This window comes from Mastomys coucha, unplaced genomic scaffold, assembly GCF_008632895.1.
Source record: "Mastomys coucha isolate ucsf_1 unplaced genomic scaffold, UCSF_Mcou_1 pScaffold7, whole genome shotgun sequence".
Classification (NCBI taxonomy): domain Eukaryota; kingdom Metazoa; phylum Chordata; class Mammalia; order Rodentia; family Muridae; genus Mastomys; species Mastomys coucha.
The window spans coordinates 89615222-89621077 of NW_022196913.1; the positions used below are offsets into that span (position 1 = coordinate 89615222).

A 5856-nucleotide genomic window follows, 5' to 3' on the forward strand; every position below is an offset into this window, starting at 1 on the left:
GATGATGTCTTGGTGTCCTGCCATTTGCTTCTCCATCTGAGAAGAGTTGGTACTAGCTGAGCTGGAAAGCCAGTAGGAGATGATTCTGAAGCTATTGGTATGTTACTTGAAAAATAAGATTCATCTGTATCATTTAATTTTTTTTTAAATTTTAGTGTATGAAAAATGTTTACTTGTCCTACAGGAAGGATTAACAGCCACGTAAAAGTATCCCTATGAAGGCTTTCATCCAGGCATTTACTGACATGAAATTCTCTAAAGGGCTAAGAGGAAAATTTATTTGGTTTGATATATTTTAAACCAAGAAATCCTAATATCATAATTAACTGTTGTTATTCAGTTTCCATGAGCAAAGCAGATAACTGTGGACACACCTTAGTAAAATCTGATTGAGAAGATACTAGAGACCTTCTGGCAAGCCAGAGACCATGTCTACCTCCAACCACTCTCTTAAGAAGACATGATAAATTCCTTTGGAGACTGTGGATCTTAGTTACATAAAAGGATCAATAACAGGATTGGTTGATTTTTGTTTAAGTCGAATTGGAAATCGATTGTATGTGAACTGTAACCACATAGTAGTAGGAATACTGAATCACACAGTACTATGAGTACTGTCTACTTTGGTGTAGTTCAGATTGTCAGTGTTGTTCCAGTCTTGATGACATTGCTGAAAATAATTTTGGAATGTCACTTTACCAACTATTCCTACATCTTCTTCCAGATATGCCAATATAAGCAAATAAAAATTTGATCCTTTGGAACTTTCCATATCACTCATAAAAGTATTGTTGATGGCAGTAAAAGGCTTCTCAAAGCAGTATAGGTTATTTAATTAATTTATGTAAAATAAAACTGGCATGTGTCTACAAAATGCAATTAAGATTTCCTCATATAACTCAAAAACATTTTAATGAGAAAAAATCCAGAGGCTGCCTAAAAGCAGTATAATTTTTAAACAGATAGGATTATATAAAGCATCCGTTTCAAAGACAATAACTGTGGCAAATATATAAATTCTAACTGAGCAGTCCTACTTTCAGATAAACACTCGTCATACAGGAATAATCTACCACTACAAACTTTGACAGCTCAGTGCTTCTCATTTCAAACTACAGGGAAGTGTACCAGTTCCTAATTTATGTGATAAAAATTAATTGGTAAGTTTCAATGTGAAACATTTATGACCTTGAAAGCATACTCTTAAAAAAGACATCGTGATTGGGATGAAAAACAATTAAAGATATAAGGATATAAGAAAGAATTTCAGCAAAAATACCTCAGCATGGACATACTAATTTTTTTACTAATATTTAAATACTGTTTAACATGGGTTGTTTTTTAAATAGCAATATTAAAGAGAAATAACAAAGAATAGCATAACCAGTGTCATCTGACTGGAAAAAATCTGGCGGTGTTTTGGAAAGACACTAAAGATGAAGGTCAGTTAAGTGTCTAAGGGTGTTTTTCATGTACTGCAAACACTTACACAAACATTAACCCATTCAGTTCTCAGGGGAATTTTGGGAGGCTCATAATACCACCATATTAGGACTGAAGAAACAAAGATCAGAGAGGTGAAATAATTTACCTCATTCAAATTCTGGCATAATATTCTTCTGGTTCGAAACCAAATGCCCCTTCTATTACCTCATTTCAGCTTTATGGCTAACAGGCCAACATTCTAAGCAGTATCACTAGGAGAAAGCCAAGGCAGACTAGAGGAATAGCATACAACATGAAGATGGCTTCAGGATCTGTCTTCTTAGGCAGGAAATGCTGACTCCATTGATTTTAGCAAAAATTCTGTAAGTAAAAATAATAATTAAAAAAATGTGGCCGTTCCAGTAACGAAGATGGAGCTTCCATGAGGAGAAATGGAAACTTTATGGAAAAAAACAGGATGAAATTGGACAGGTCCCCTGTGGCCTAGCCCTTCATAAAAGTAGCATTCAAAGTCCTATGTCCTCCTTCTATGGACACCCACTCTTTCTTGGGTAGGGATGTACTGTTGCTTCTGATGTTCTGTGGACTTTGGATAGTGAGTTGAAGATCCTGATTAAGGGTTCTCCCTCAGTCGGCTTTGCTAGATGTCTTCTTGTCTAAGTGTGCGTATCATTCTGTTTTTAAAATTTGTGCTTGGCAGAAGCAATCGCCACTAGTGATTTTGTGCACATCATTAGTCCCAGAGGAGCTCAGCCAATTACTGTGTGAAAATAGGTTAGATAAACTAATGATGCTAAATTACAATAAAGCACTCTAAAATTAATATCTAATGAAGAAACTGTCTTCTTCAATTGTAAGTCAATAATGATTGCAATGAGCATTCAAGGTAGATATTTTTACAGATTGAGGAACTGAAGTGATTAATAATCTTGTATCCATCCACAGCAATAGCACCAGGAAACTAGAATTTAAGAGTACTATGCCAGACTTATAAGCACCTAACATTTCAAAAATTGAACACACACACACACACACACACACACACACACATATCAATGTATTATATGTTCTCGGTAGCTGTTCTAAATATACAACATGTGCCCATACTTCTACAATGGTCTTATCACTCTGCCTTTCATTTTGCTTTGGCAGGAATGTTTTTCTCCTTCATGACTCATGTTGAAATTTAATTCCCTTTGTCATGGTTTTACTACAGCGGGGTCTTTCAAGTATAGTCAAATCAGAACATTCTGGCCTCACTGATGATGTTTGTTCCTGTATAAAAGTAAGGGTCGTCTCTCCTTGTTTCCTCTCCATCTTCTTCTGTAAAATGACAAGAAAGCCCTTGTAAGAGACCAGCCCTCAGATCCTGACCATCTTAGACTTCAGAGACGCAAGCTGATAACATTCTATTTATTATAAACTAGTCTCAGCTGTTCTGAGAAAGTGAATGAAGATACCTTACTTAGGAATTTCACTTCTGTAACAATCCAAATATAAATACTCAGCTGAAATTGATCAGGTTTCTAAGGAAAGTTTAGAATCTACTTAAAGATGCAGTTTTCTTACAATGAGTTAATCATTTTATTTGGTTTACATTTTTATTCTATTCTTTCTTTTCTGATTTGAACTAATTAAAATTACTACCATAAAAGGAAGAAATCACATCATAATGTACATCTGATGAATCTTGTTACGATTCAGCTCAGTGAGGAAAAACTATCTGAGAAAAGCCATGTTCCCAGATTCTAACATGAAACTGAAAAGTCTGTTTCTCCTTCCCTTATATCCTTTCCCCAAGACTACAGGTTATTTTTTCTGACTGTATGATGAGCACATTTCTTTCACAATACATTATACCAATCCCACAAAGGTGATATTTATAAACCTTGTTTTGTCCTTTCACTGCTGCGTCCATAGCCCTGAGTATGCTCTGGCTACAGAAGAGATTTGCCTCTAGTGTTCTCTGCTGTGGGAAAAAGAATGTCTGGTTGGACCCCAGTGAGACCAATGAAATCACCAATACCAACTCCCGGCAGCAGATCAGGAAGCTGAGCAAAGATGGGCTGATCATCTGGAAGCCCGTGACTGTCCATTCCCAGGAATAGAAAAACACCTTCTCCGGACGGAAGGACAGGCATATGGGCATAGGGAAGAAGGGTACTGCCAATGCTCGGATGTCTGAGAAGGTGACCTGGATGAGAAGGATGAGGATCCTGCTCTGGCTTCTCAGGAGATACCGGGAATCTAAGAAGATTAACCGCCGTATGTATCACAACCTGCACCTGAAGATCAAAGGAAATGCATTCAAAAACAAACGAATTCTCATGGAGCATATCCACAAACTGAAGGCAGACAAGGCCTGAAGAAGCTACTGGATGACCAGGCTGAGGCTCGCAGGTATAAGATGAAGGAAGCACGAAAAGCGCTGGGAGGAGCCTCTCTAGGCCAAGAAGGAAGAGAGAGCATCATGACTCTGTCCAAGGAGGAAGAGACCAAGAAATAAAGCTTCCCTCGTGTCTGTACATAGTGGCCTGGCTGTGGCCTCACGTGGATCAGTCATTAAAATAAGACAAGCCGTAAAAAAACAAAAAACAAAAAAACTTGCTTTGTAGCTCAGTGGTGAATACTTACTGGTAAATGAATGAATAAACTTACTTCTCAGGGTTATTGTGTGAAGATAAAGAAAAGATGCTAATTTCTTAGCTAATCAGTGTGTAGAAACACAAGCTTTTGTCGGTGTACTGTTCTTATCTTTCCAGTCAATATTAAATTTAAAGAGAAGTAATATCACATACACTCTCCACCCAGAAAAGTTTCCCAAAGTTTCTGGACTTTATAATTTTGGCAGTTAACAAATACTTCATCATCCCTGTGGGAGAGAAGAAGAGAGAAGAGTGATTCATCTCTCATGTTATCTCTAGGGGATGTGCAGTTCACATAATTGCTGCAGTAGATGGGAAGAAAGAGCAGCTTCCAAAGGCATCAGGCTAGCCAGAGCATAGCCGTTTCCTCTGGGGACTCTGCAACTATTGCTGTTTTGAGGTGCTATATCCATATGCTATGATAGTCAAATTTACGGAAGACCCGAAGTTACAGCAAAGTTCTACAGACCGTAATCAAAACCCATCTGCCTAAGCACCTGCCAGAAGAAAAGAATTTTGTGCCTTTAGTTCATGAAACTTGAAATTTTAAAAAGATACTACCAGGAATTATCTTACTCATTCTAGCAAATATCATCATAAGGGGCTAGGACCAGGGTAGGAAGGTGGCATCCCAAGAGGACAAACACACATAAAGTACTCCATCAGTTTGAGTTGGAAGGAGCTACTCAAAACTATGGGCTATGTCTGGAAACAGACTGCAACTGGGTGAGGAGCAAACTATGAAAATTATAGCTCCTGGGGCCCCATCTCTGTTTAGCAGTACCAACATACCTATCTGCAGGAGAGGTTATCCATTTTGACTCTCCACTCTCAGCGAAGGGAGGGCAGTTCAGGGGTGAGAAGCAAGCAAAGAATATACAACTCCCTCATCTGTTTCTACTGCTACAGTAGATGGGGGGGGTCATACTTTTGGAATCAAATGGGATATATCTTTGTCATCTCCATCGTAAGGGCAATTCCCAGAAAAAGCCAACTTTGAATATGCAAATGTGGGGGCAGCATGGTTAATCAGCACATGCACAGTGCAGGGGATCAAGCCAGCACAAGGTACTTATTCAGAGAGCAGAGTCTGTGCACCTTTTCCCAATCCTTGATGCAAATTGCTTCCCCAAAGCTGGCTTCATTATTAAGAACCAACTCTGTGTGAGTTTGAAAGGACTATCACCTAGGGGCAGTGACCTGTCTGATCTGCATATCAGCTTGTCTTGGTGCTGAATAATGCATACTTATATTCGTGTTGTCATTTAAATATCTTCTGGTATTTAACTTCCTGCCATTTATTTGCTATATTTAAAGTAAGTTCTTCTCAACTAGTGCAGGCATCATGACTAATTTAAATGTAGTCATGTTGAAGTTTTAGGTTTCTAAGGAAAATGATATCAACCTCACTCACTGGGAAAGAGTCATCCTGGAATCTGGGGCAGCTTCTCTCACCATTTTCATAATTCTTAAGAGATTTTGCAGTATAGGTTCTGATGAGCCTTGAGGGCATTTCATTTTTTGTCAAAAAAATAGTCTTGGTAATTAGGAAATGAAGTAAGTTTTAAGAAGATTATTTAAAACTTCAATCATGTTAATGGGATTTTTAAAAACCCAATAAAGACATCACCCTGATTTAATTGCTCTGACTATTGGTTTATTAAACACTTTGTTGATTGTGTCTTTATACACAACAGCCTTATTCTAAGTGGCAGTAAAACACCCAAAATAAGGAGTAGAAAAACTCAGTGTTTCTAAATACTCA

At 37.9% G+C, this 5856-nt stretch overlaps 1 pseudogene; it reads left to right on the forward strand.

The window, feature by feature from the left end:
* Positions 1–3374: 3374 nt before the first annotated feature.
* On the forward strand, positions 3375–4032 carry LOC116082108 (annotated as a pseudogene).
* The last annotated feature ends 1824 nt before the right edge of the window (positions 4033–5856 follow it).